This window comes from Haemaphysalis longicornis, unplaced genomic scaffold (assembly GCF_048455015.1).
Source record: "Haemaphysalis longicornis isolate Haplotype H1 unplaced genomic scaffold, Haemaphysalis longicornis Haplotype H1 scaffold_5, whole genome shotgun sequence".
Classification (NCBI taxonomy): Eukaryota; Metazoa; Arthropoda; class Arachnida; order Ixodida; family Ixodidae; genus Haemaphysalis; species Haemaphysalis longicornis.
Genome location: NW_027526385.1, coordinates 1,370,592 through 1,383,825, shown reverse-complemented (window position 1 = coordinate 1,383,825; position 13,234 = coordinate 1,370,592). Strand labels below are relative to the sequence as shown.

The 13,234-nt window shown below is 51.4% G+C and overlaps 1 protein-coding gene across 5 annotated transcripts in view; it reads left to right on the top strand.

Moving 5' to 3' along the window:
• The window catches only part of LOC144137770 (ATP-sensitive inward rectifier potassium channel 12-like), a 179,357-nt gene that overhangs the window by 37,147 nt on the left and 128,976 nt on the right, over positions 1 to 13,234 (top strand). The window contains exon 1 of one of the 5 annotated variants that reach the window (XM_077669736.1): positions 1,869 to 1,987. The exons of the other annotated variants lie outside the window; for them this stretch is intronic. The gene's annotated coding sequence lies outside the window, so the exon portion shown is untranslated. Of the gene's footprint in view, positions 1 to 1,868; positions 1,988 to 13,234 lie in introns of those variants that run through there. 5 annotated transcript variants of the gene reach the window in all.

Below are 13,234 nucleotides of genomic sequence, written 5' to 3'. Positions count from 1 at the left end.
GATAAGGCGCTCAGGGTGGGCGGCGTGAGTTGAGACAAACAGTGGCGCGAAAGAGGAGAGACAAAATACATGCGCACGTGGGGGCTTTTGAGTTAGAGGAGCGCGATAGGGACAAAAGTTGTACGCGACCCCTAAGCGTATTCTTACGAGAAGCGCGCATTTCTTTTGTCGAGTCCTGGGCCGATTTCGACGCTGAAGGGCCACACACGTATGTGCGGAGAGCGACGCGCTTCCGCACGCGTCCCCCTCCCCTGGGAACCGGTCTGCCAGCGGGGAGGAACACGCACGGAAGCTACAGAACCGGTTTTGGCGGGGGAAAAAGAAAACGCTCGTGGAAACGCTTCGCTGATCCGCACATACGATCGGACTTGTTGCAGGATCACCATCCTGCAGCTGCAGCGACACTGCCTCCTCGGAGCCGAAGGCCGATCGAAACAGCGGGCCAGGTCTCCGATGCACGCGGTACGGGATAGCTGTTCTGTGTACGATTTCCGAGCATGCCGGCCGGATGCACGTTTTTGCCAAGCTGACGAGGCTGCGCTTTCGCAGTAATAACAGGCATTCGGAATTGCGCGCGCATACGAAAATGCTGGGCACATGACGTCGACGTTTGCAATGCGCTGCGAGGCGTCACTTCCAGCTGCGTGGTCACTGCGGCTGCGGCGGTGCAGTCCGCATGTTATCGGGAAAAGTTGATGAAAGAGACCTTTTGCGACTGTTCGCGTATTTCTTCAGTGACCTGGCGGTTGGGCTCCTTGGCTCCAAGGGGGCAACGAAGGCAAAGTACAAGTTTGCTTCATTAGAAAGAATCAGCTGCTTTGTCTCGATGACAGTAGCACCATTTTTATCGGAAACACGAAGCAAATAGTGGACTTGCAGTTAAAACATACGCAGCACTGGCGACTCCCCTGCAGCCACTTTGAGTCTACACGGAATATTCGGAATTGCGCTGTTGGCGGCGCCGACCTGATTGCACCGCCGAGGAGCATGACTGGGCGATTGTAGCAGCGAGGCCTCTAGTTCTGTCTGATCGTGTCACTCGAATGGCAACGTGCAGGTGACGCGCTGGTGACTGTTTTTAGTGCTGGCCCGTAATACGTCACGCCTGCCCGTATTACGTCGCTGCTGCGCGAAATTTTAAAGTTTTTCAATAGTTCTTCTGTTTTTTGTTAAAAATCGTCTTCCCTGGCTGAAATGGAGCTGAGTGCGTTACCGCTGGCTAGATGCTTCACACCGAAAAAAGTTGTACATTTTCTCCATGTCCGAGTTGAGTCCGCGATGCCTGTTGACGGAGTGTTGCGTGTTTTGTTCTGGATACCCGAGGTGGAGCCCCCGTTCCAACATAATCACCGCGTTCAAGTTGGCCGCCGACTTTCACATATGAGAAACTAGTTGCTATTATACAGCTGGACAGATGAGCAGGTAATGCGAGCGCCGTCGCCGTTCTTTGTGTTAAACAACTCCAAAAGGCCACCTTCGCGTAGAGCTGGGGCGCGACTAGCGAACAGAGAAGCGCTTTGCTCGGGAAGAAATGTTAGATGCGCTGGTTTGTCCGTAAGGCGCGCGTGCGTGTACATAACTGGCACCGTGCAGCCGACACTGTAGGTGTCAAGCAACAGGAGCGTCTGCGGCTGATAGCGTGTAATACTGCGCTGGACGCATCCTCGAGATAAGTTAATTGCTGTGGGATCGAGACAAAAGGCGGGGCGAAGAAAATAGACCACGGCCGAGCGGCGTGTATCGTGAGACGGCCGACAATGCATGGATGTCAGCCCGATCACAGCCGTCGCTTATCGCGCGCATTACCCCGATTCTGTCGGTGGCGATGTCGGTAAGCGCGCAATGATAAGGCTAAGCCAATTCGGTCTGCGCGCGCATAGTGGGTGCCTCGCTAGTTTAAAGCGCCCCGAGTGGTTATGTAATTCACACTTCCCGCGTCGACTCGAGCATGCGGCCCTTGCGCTCGGCACCGGGAGCGTCCAAAGAGGTGAGCAGGGCACTGGTGGGAGAACGCTGCTCGCGCTGAGTTAACGCGCGTCTTTCGGGACAGACCAGTGATTGAGCTGGGCAGAAGAGGGAGAACTGAACGGCAGCTCTGCATGTAAGGGTGCGAAAGCTTTTCATGCGGCACTGGGAGTACGCTTTGGCCCCTCGGGTGGCGACGCGAGGTCTTCCAGCACCACCTCCCCAACTTCCTGGTTGTTGCAGGACTAGTGCATCGTTTGTAGCCGTTGGGCCTTGGACGAGACGAACGCTATATCTATAGACTGCGCCCCACTCACCTCCTTCTTCCCTCTCTTTCTGTCTTCCTATCCTTTGAACCCCCCTGTCTCTGTCCCTGGCGTGTCTCTGAAGCGCGAAGCGTTTGAAAACGAATGGCGCCCGCTGTGTCCGCTATTAGCACGCGGTCACTGTAAAAGGCGCACACCGTTCCAGAACATGATTTCGACCGCCAGTCTATACGTCTCACCACTTGGATATGCACTTCGAGTAGGTTATTTCATAATAATAATCGCCATTTTCAAGGTTAAAAATGGCTTAAACATCAAGCCTATATATACGCCTCATCACTTGGGTATGCGTTTGGGTGAACTCGCCATAAATAGGCACCATTTTCAAGATCAGCAGAGTCTCAGGTAGATAATTAAAGGTTTCTAATAGGGAGTTCAGTGAAGTTGTAAACATCACAGGATTCTCACGGGCTATCAATACAAGGACATCAGGCTACCGGTGGAGTATGCGTGCTATGGAAAACGGCTGCGAGTGTTGTTTTAACACGAAAGAGTTTTTTGCCAGGGTACACAAACCTCACCGACGTTATATCCGTCACGTAAATGACATCACAGAAAAAGTTAATTGATGCGGCGGCGCTAGGATTCGAGCCCACGATCAGCCTGGCTGCAATGGGAGGTGTGGGACGCTCTGCCAACTGAGCCATGGAGTCGTGCCCGTAAAGCTGTCCGAACGCGCCTTCCCTAACTCCGTCTAGATGGTGGTGCCGTCCAGGAAAAATGGAGCGAAGTAGTGCGTCATGACGCTAATGAGCGCCGATAGTTGGCACCGATAGTTGGGCAGCGGAAGCTGCTGTGCTTATCCACCCGCCGCCTATGTGGAACCCCGCTCAGCTTGTGGAACGCCGCCGCCGCCGCGTTTCACAAGCTGAGCTCGTCGCAATGCAAGCGTCTGGCGTATACGCCACGGAGCAGTACCAATGTGGTCGCACATTTGCCGAAGCGACCCGCCAGCAGGACGTCGCTCGCCAAGCACACCCACAAAACTGCTGCCGACCCGCAAATCATGCTGATTTCGCCGTAGTGGACCGGGATTTCACCAAACGATTCGCTGACAACCCGTTCGGTTTCGTTCGCACGGTTTGCAAGCTTCAATGAAGCTTGGTGTTGGGCTAGTTGGTATCTAGACATAATGGAACAAATAGCGCTGAACTTCACACGACGACGACAGCATAAATGAAAAAAAAAGGACACACGAAACGGAAGCGCACCTTCCGTTTCGTGTGTCCTTTTTTTTCATTTATGCTGTCGTCGTCGTGTTAAGTTCAGCGCTATTATGTTTGCAAGTGCCTGGGGTTTCAATCGGATTTACGCAATGCTCCGCCGCGTGTAATCCGGTGTCTAATGTTGATGCGTCTAACGGTGCCATATATACCGAGGTAATATAAATAGCGATGTGCAAGTTCATATCGATGCAGAGTAAACATTCAACTTCTCCTGTGAAGGCATATTGTTTTACCGATTCCTATAAAAGAAGATCAAGCGCACTTTTTCTTCGAATCTTTCCCAACAGAAATTAAATGACAATGGACTGCTAGGACGACCCTCATTATGCCTAGCTTCATTAACTTGTCCTAGCTAGTTCTCAATGAATGATTTCGTACATTCGTTCAAGATTCGTTGTCACCTCTGTGTCGTGTGCTAAACAGAACCGCTGATCTGCTTTCGCAGAGTGAAATGGCTCATGGTTTATTCAATCACCTCACACGTCATTTCTTTGGGCATGGAGTAGCAATCTACAAATACATGCGACGTTTAGGGAGAAAAGTTTTAAATGGTAAAATCTGTATGTAAATACCTGACAGCCGGCGTAACATACGTTACATAAGTGGCTTGGTACAGGCGCAAAAATATAAACAAGCAGAAAAAAAGATGCATTAGCTTAAACATTCACGGCGAATAAAAATAGTATCAAGACCAACGTGCAGAATATAGAAATTTTAGATGCGAATAGTAAAAATTTGAAGCAGGAACCGTTACACAGTGCAGAAAAGGCGTCTGGCACAAAAAGTATCAAAGCGAAAGCAAGTAAATAAGAAAGAAATCTAAGGGTAAATATAACATGAAACCCCGTTTCAGTGCACCATGCCTCATAGTCCCGCAGGAGTTCTTTCTAAAGGGACACCAAAGACGAAATGACTTTGTTTTAACCGAGATTCCACTATTCAAAGGTGTTTCGGCTTTTGCATGCTAAAGCTGTTCTTTCACTCCCTTGTTTCCCTTCCATTTTGACGTGATGCCGAAGATCATGTCACACGTCGTGAAGGGAAACCGCCAATATAGGAGGTGCTGCCGCCTAGGAGAAGCAGAAGAAACCACTCGCGCGATTTCCCAGCACGGCGCTGACTTTGCGACACGTTGTTTAACAGACTGCGCAAGTAATTAGTCTCGGAGCTTCGCCGCTGCCGATGAGTGAAAAGGGGCAACAGCTTTCGCGTTTACCCGCGTAAAGGCCGAAACACATGTGCGGAAAAGTGCGCGTGCCGGCGCGCGTTTTAACTGGTCCGGCAGTCTTCGTGCGGGTTCCTGATGGCTGTCGGAGGGGAAAAACGGGTGCGGAAAGGTGTCTTTTTCCGCACATGTCTTTGGCCGTTGAGTCTTTTAATGGTACGTACATACGACAGTGCGAAACATTGAACGAAAATCGACACTTAAACGAATTTCGCCAACAGTTATACAAAGTTTGTGCCTTTTTGAACGTATGTCCTAAAGAGGAGTCCCAAATACATTTGCGTTGCATTTTCATGCCCTTGCTGCGTCGGTATTTGTGGAGAAAAAAAAAAGCGCTTAGGCCAGCACCACAAAACTCACGCTTTATCATTCAGGGTTCGTGATGTCGCAAAATGTAGTTCTGGAAAGTGTGTGCGGTGGCGATGCCTGTTTTCGCGCTTTAACATTATCTGGCGAGTTGAGTTGTGCACATGTATTCACGGAATCTCTAACGTACCTAAATAGCCCAACGTGCCTTTACCGTGCCTTTATTTATAGTAAATTGCCAGTGCTGTCGACTAGCGTCACTAAATAAGCTGGCCTTTATTTGGTGACGCTACTGCCGTCCAAGAGTAAACGTGACGCGGCTGCTCCTCGTCCCGCTGTATCTCGTGTGAAACGCGCGCTCAGTAACGACCTTGCGCCCCACTTACGGGGCTTCATCTCGTGCGAGGAAGTGCGAGCGTATTTCGTATTTTGTTGTTGTTTTTCTCTTACGGGGGTGGATGCTGTATTGGCAAGGTGGTGTGGTCAGTGCAACGCAACTTTAAGGGAGCGGAAGGGTGGCGTTTCTGACTCCGCGAAGGGGGTAGCCCACTGCCGCGATCGTCTTTTTCCCTTGCGGCCGTTCATCGCACGAGTCTTCACCCATCAATGGCCGGCGGTATCTCTTTTGTTACGCCGCCAGTTAGTGCGGACCGAGTCAGTCTCTTCTTCTGAGAGCGCCTCAGCCGGCCAATTACTCTCCGCGTGGCGACATGCCACACGCAAAGGGACACAGCGGACGCCTTTGGAGTGCCAGAGGGCTGCCATCACTTTTGGCGCTCCATCCCTCCACAATTATACTGACCCGGGCGCGTGAAATAAATTGCCCGGACGCTCAGACGCGAAAGGGAGAAAAGGAGGAGTGCGAGTGGGAAAGGCGAAGGGCGCTTGGCTTTTCCGCCGTTGTGCACACTCCCCGCGCTCACACCAATGCTAAGTTAGGACCGACATAGAGTCGTGAATGTTTTTAGTAGTGGCATGGCACGTCCGAAGGAATATGCGCATTTGTTCACAGGCGACGTACCCGGCATAACAGTCGGCACGGCGCCTACCGGAAACATTTCGGAAGCCCGGTCGCGTCAAAAGAGCAGCTCGCAAGAGCTATCTATGCTTTTGTGACGTCTCAGGGGGTGATTCACGCCTGAAACACGTCGTTAATAATTGGGCTTCGTTAACGCCCTAGAATCCGTGGGCTCGTTCCATTCACATTTTGTGCCCGAAAAGCGGCGAAAGTGCAGTTATGCTCGTAGACCGCGACTGCGCGTTATCAGCCGACAGCCTCGCCCGTCGTGGCGGTGCCGCGAAAAATGACAACTGACACCGCTGGCCCGCTCGGGGCGGCGTCTAGGTGGCGTCGATAAGGCGCGCACGGAGGTCGTCTGGGCGGGGAAAGCTGCGTGCCGCACGGCTTGTGTTGTGTGTGTGTGTGTGTGCAGAAAACATGCCCAGTGGTCGTCCCGGACTTTGCTTCGGGAGGCGGTGCACACCGGGCAAGTCCCCGAACGGATGCTCGATTTCGACCCTTCACCGGAGCGAAAGGAGAGCAGAGGACGAGGGAGAACGCGGGTGCTGGGGCGTCGTCAGGTCGAGGCGCGGCCCCGACACTTGGCTCTGCACCAGCCCAGTGCAGGGCGGCAGGGGAGCGAAGGACGGCATGCAGTGCCGATGCTGAAAACGCCTTAGTGGTCGCGAACACACGGGTTTCAATGGGGCTGCAATGGGGAATTGAAAAAATTTGCTTAATCCAGCTAGGAATTCGTTACATCCATGTTTAATTAGCTTCAACCACTAATAACTCCACTCCGCTTTATATCCTTTAGAATGCGAAGCGAGTAAGCGTGAGGCGGAAGGGGTCCGCTGTGCGAGGGGCGTGCGAGAAGCGAAGGCGGAGCTGGGCGTGCACATCGGGCTGAGCCTCAAGTTCGCCACGGAGAGGGAGGACGAGGTGCTCGCGCATCCACCAGTGGACCTTCTAAGATTTTTTGGCAGCGAGACCGTTGATGTCTCTGTCTCTCTGCATAGCGAGCTCGGACAAATGGACGTGGAAGGGGAATTTTAGATGCGACGCTGAGAGCATCTCTTGTCGGCGGCCCTGTCCTTCCTGCGTGCGTCCGTCGTCGGCGTCGGCGTCCGCACTCTCCTCCGCTCACCCCCTCTCCTCTCCGATAGCGAACACTCTATCGCGAGGGGCATTGGATTGGATTTGGATTGGATTGGATTAAAGTGGATTGTGTTGCGTCATAGCCGCGGCAGACGCACTGGCGCCGGCGCGTGCCCAGGTGAGAGCGAACACTCTCTCTCAACATCTGCGGGTGTGCGGCCCAGCGCGCTCTCACTACGCCGGTGGGCGGCGCTGCGCGCGGTGCTGCGCATGTGCAGTACTCTCTCTCTCTCTCCGCAGTCTCCTCTCCTTCGGGGTGTGCCGCTCTCCGGCGGCCTTTCGGTCGACGGTTGCTCTCCGCTTGCGCTTGAACCCCCCTCAGCGTCGCATCACACCAGGGTTCCCGCGAGGGGAGGTGGGCGTAAATTTTTCGTCTCTTTTGTGCTTCCTTTTTGGTGTTTTTCCCGTCCTGATGCGAATACCTCGAAGGGGGACCTTGATAGGTGTGGACGGCTACTGCAGCCACCTTGGGAGAGCTGGAGGAAACCTGCCACGCACGTGACTGCAGCGTGTACAAGGAAAGAGAGGGCGCGCATGGTTTTTCCTGATGCAGAACGCACATGCATGGAACCCAGCCACAAAAATCTACGTTCAGGTAATAGTATTAATAGTAGTCGTAGTACGTGGTAGCAACACTAGTCTGTTATTGTGTCCGCTACAAGGCGAAGGCCTCTTCCTCAGGACTGCAAACGTTCCCGTCTTCTGTCATCCAGGCCGAGGGCCCTCCACGCAGATATTTAGAGCAGAGCTGTACGTGTGTGGCTACGCTGGGAAATGTTCTGCGTCTGCGCGTGTGTACCGTCGCGTCGACAAAGAGAAATGAAGGAATATGGTCGCTCGTTCGTCGTCGCAATTAGCCGGGGGTGGAGTAAGTGGCGTGCCTCGAGAAAATGTGCGCATTCACTGCGCGCTCCAACTGCGGCTTCCCCGCGCACACTGCGTATTCGAGCCGGCGCCGCCGAGCAGCGTCCGTGTGTCGTCTGTGGTGCGATTGTAGACGCGCTAGTTGCTGCTACGGGCCAGGCTCATGCACGACCGCCCTTAGCGGCTTCCCGCCGCCCGCGCGCCCGTTCTCGCTGCAGTCACGCATAAATACAAACCCGCCACATTAGAACGAGCCAGAACTGCTTCGCTGGTCGTTCTTCGTGGCAGATTGGAAGGGCTGATGAATTTTTAAATAGGCATGGAGGGATCTGTTCGGCGAAAAAGCGGCCTAAATTCCCATTGGCTGCGAAGAGTTCCACAGCGCATGCTTCATGAAGTAAAGCGCAAAGAAAAGGGGCGCAGAGCCACGTGGAAAAGCAGTGGGAAGGTGAATTCTAGCCCGCGAGTCGCCTCGCAACGCTCGCGGGGTACGGCCTTTCTTGACGCCAAAACCCGAAGACGGAAAAAGAAAAAAATTCCCCCGCATTTCCCCGAGGGGGAGAATGTGGAAGTGCGAATGCACGGTTGTCGGCCCGCTTGCGGCGCTTGCGCTCGGCCCCCGCAGCCCACCGCCTCGCCGCCTTCTCTTCCATCTCTTCCATCGGGTTTGTAGTATCACGTGTACACCACGCAGTTATCAAGCCGCTATAACGCCGCTGAGTCGCCAACGCACGCCGCTGACGACGTAGTTTGAATGCGTTAAAGATATAAGGCGCGTCACTAACACTGATATCAGCGTCGCGTCCGTGGCTTGGTCGGTAGAGCGTCGCGCTGCGGCCGCTTGCGGTCGCTTATAAAGTGCGACACTTTATAAGCGACCCCAAACCATCCACCGCCGGCGGCGGCGGCGTCGGCGGCGGCGGCGGCGTCCGCAGTGCTCCTCTATATTTAAAAAAGAAACAGCATCCGGCGCCAGGTTTCGATCCGAGGACTTTGCGGCCGCAGCGCGACGCTCTACCGACCAAGCCACGGACGCGACGCTGATATCAGTGTTAGTGACGCGCCTTATATCTTTAACGCATTCAAACTACGTCGTCAGCGGCGTGCGTTGGCGACTCAGCGGCGTTATAGCGGCTTGATAACTGCGTGGTGTACACGTGATACTACAAACCCGATGGAAGAGATGGAAGAGAAGGCGGCGAGGCGGTGGGCTGCGGGGGCCGAGCGCAAGCGCCGCAAGCGGGCCGACAACCGTGCATTCGCACTTTCACATTCTCCCCCTCGGGGAAATGCGGGGGAATTTTTTTTAAATATAGAGGAGCACTGCGGACGCCGCCGCCGCCGCCGCCGGCGGTGGATGGTTTGGGGTCGCTTATAAAGTGCATTCGCACTTAAAAAACAAAAATGGCCGCATATCTGCTCACTTCTCTGCAAGTGTCGTCGAAAGACGCCGGCCTTCTGCCGTCCGGGAACCTTCACGCTCATCCGCGACAAACACGCTGGAAGTTGGCCACAAGTTGGCTCAGCCCAATGCGAATTCCCTGCGTTCCGCCGCTCGCGCGCCACCCAGGGGATTCCTTCGGTACTGTTGGACTTCTTCGAGTATCGCCATGCGGTGTAGGCACGTCCGCTAGCGCTTTTTGTATTTCTGGATCGAAATTCGTTATTGTCAACACGTGTTTTTTCTATTTGCTATCGCAAAAATCCAATGCCTGTTTTTAATAAAAATGCACTGCCAATACAAGTTATGTATTGATCTTTTGCCTCAAGTATGCCTAATGTTTTGCTGTGGTGAACAATGTGGACAAAATGAAGTGCGTTTGGAGATTTAGTGGACTAGAAAAGTTTTTTTCCCCATTTCTAGCTCGTTCAAGAATTCCGTTACGTTTTGGCCGGGTGGCGTTCAGTGGCGGCCCCTCACTGCTGCACGTGGTTGAATAGAGGTGCACACACACGTATAACTTACATGCGTGCGTACGTACATACATACATGCACACATACATACATACATACATACACACATAAGAATGAGAGACAGTTGGGCGAGTTGGAAGGGGTTCATATTCAAAATTTAACTGCGCGAAAGACAGATACAAGAAAGGACACGGACGGGCGCAGCCGTGTCCTTTCTTGTATTCGTCTTTCACGCAGTTAAATTTTGAATATGAACATACATACATACATGCACTCATACATACATACACATACATATATCCACATACAAACATACGTACATACATACATGAACAATTCGTACGTGCATGCATACATACATGCATGCACACATACATACATACATGCACACATACATACATACATACATACACACATAAGAATGAGACAGTTGGGCGAGTTGGAAGGGGTTCATATTCAAAATTTAACTGCGCGAACGACAGATACAAGAAAGGACACGGACGGGCGCAGCCGTGTCCTTTCTCGTCCGTGCGCTCTTCCGTGTCCTTTCTTGTATTCGTCTTTCACGCAGTTAAATTTTGAATATGAACATACATACATACATGCACTCATACATACATACTCATACATATATCCACATACAAACATACGTACATACATACATGAACAATTCGTACGTGCATGCATACATACATACATGCACACACATACACAAATACGTACATGCGCACATGCATACATACATACATACATACATACATACATACATACACGCATGTATGTATGCATGGAGAGCCGGAAGTGGACGTGGAGGAGTCCGTATGGGGGGCATAAAAATGAAATTGACTTTATACTATGCGATAACCCTGGCGTCGTGCAGCATGTGGAAGTGATCGGAAGGGTGAGGTGTAGTGACCACCGTATGGTAAGATCTCGAATTAGGCTAGATTTGAGGAGGGACGAATAGGGCTAAAATAGTTACAGTAGCCGAGGAGTTCTATAGATATCTGTATACAGTAGCCGCAACCTCCAGAATAATACCGAACGAGGAAGTAGTTCAGAGGAGATAGACATCCCACCAGTAACGACAGAAGTAAACAAGTCTTTGAATGAAATGCGAGGGGGCGAAGCACCTGGTAAGACATCAGATAACAGCAGACCTCTTGAAGGATGGCGGGCAAATTGTACTTGAAAAACCGGCGTACCTCTATACGCAATGCCTAATGGTACCGGAATCTGGGAAGAACGCGAACATCATCCAAACCATAAGAAAGTGACATGAAGGACTCGAAAATTTACAGGCCGATCAGCTTACTGTCACTCGTCTACAAGGTTCTTACCAAGGTAATCGCTAACAGAATTTCTGCAACCTTAGATTTCAGTCAACCTAAGGAATAAGCAGGCTTTCGTAAATGCTGTTCAACAATGGACCATATTCACCCGATCACTCTGGAAATAGAGGAGTGCGTGGCATGTACTCAACCCCTATATATAGCCCTCATAAATTATGAGAAAGCATTTGACTCGGTCGAAACCTCAGCAGCCATTCAGACATTGCGGAATCAGGGTGTAGACGAGAATTACGTTAGAATACTGGAGGATATCTACAATGTGTCCACAGCTACCATCGTCCTCCATAAGGAGAGCAGTACATTACCAATAAAGAAGGGCGCCACACAGGGAGACACAATCTATCCAATGTTGTTTACAAGAAGTATTCAGAACATTGGATTGGGAACAGGTGGGAGTGAGGGTTAATGGAGAATACCTCAGTAACCTCAGGTTTGCTGATGACGTTGCCTTGCTAAGTAACTCAGGGGACGAATTGCAAAGCATGCTTACCGCACTGGACAAGCACAGTAGAACCGTGCATGGGGCTGAAAATTAATATGTAGAAAACTAAAGTGATGCTCAATAACCTTGCGGCAGCACAGCGGTATGAGATAGGTGGAGAGGCAGTGGAAGTAGTGACCCCGGATCCGAACCACGAGTCAGATAATTAGAAGGATAAGAATGGGGTGGAGTGCACTCGGCAGGCATTCTTAGACAATGAATGGCAGCCTACCATTGTCCACGAAGAAGAAAGTGTATGACAAAAGCTTGATGTGGGCGAGTTGGTTGATGTGGGCGAGCTGTTTTAGCGCCGATTAATTTTTTTTAGCAGTGTATGACAGCTGCGTATTACCGGTAGTCACCTACGGGGCAGAAACTTGGGTGTGGGAAGGGCATGCAATTTGATGGTGATGTATTCGACGTGACTGTTCCAGGTTAAGTCGGAACTAAAGAAAATGCCGAGGTATTTTGTCGATGAAACGGTCTCAATTACGGTGTTGTTAACTATGTATCTGTCGGAGGAGGGGTTGGCTACGGGAGTAAATCTAATGTGTTTGGTCTTTTCACCGTTGATGTGCATCTGCCACAAGTTGCACCACTCTGTTAGTTTTAACAAATCTGACTGTAGGATTCTAATGTCATTCGGTTCGGTAATCTCCTTATATATAACGCAATCATCTGCGAATAGGCGTAGGGAAGAAACTATATTACATCCAATGTCAGTAATGTCATCCAAAAACTAATAACGGTCCGAGCACGGAGCCTTGGGGTACTCCGGACTTTACCATGCACTTTCTGGAAATTATGTGGTTAAGTTTGACTGACTGCGACAGGTTACAGAAGAACTCTTGCATCCATTGGGTTGTTTTCTGATCAAGCTGGAGGTTGCTGAGTTTGGTTAGTAATCGGTTATGTTGGGCACGATCAACATACATGCATACATACACATACGCATACACATACCCATACACACATACACATACACATACATACACACATACGTATGTGCACAGCAAAATTTTCCGGATTCAATAGCCCAAGAAAGACTCGTCTTCGAAAGGGACGGATGTCCATCGTGCACGTGGGCATCGCATGACGGGCTCTCGTGATTGAACTGCAGGTGTATGACAGCCCGCGCACGTCACCTTGGATGGTCAAAATTAATCCGGAGCTATCCACTACGGCGCGCCTCATCGCCTGTGTTGCGTCGGCGCGTTAAACCCCACAATCAATCAATGAAACGTCACCTTGGAGCACCGAATGACACCGATGCGATATCAAACTACTGACTCCGTAGTGGTCGTGCCTACGTGCTTCGTGCCGCACTCCCGACATTCCCGAGGAGCTTTGCGTCATGCGCATTACGTAAGTGTGTCTCATAGTCCTTTCCGCCTGCAGAGAAGCGTAAAACACTGC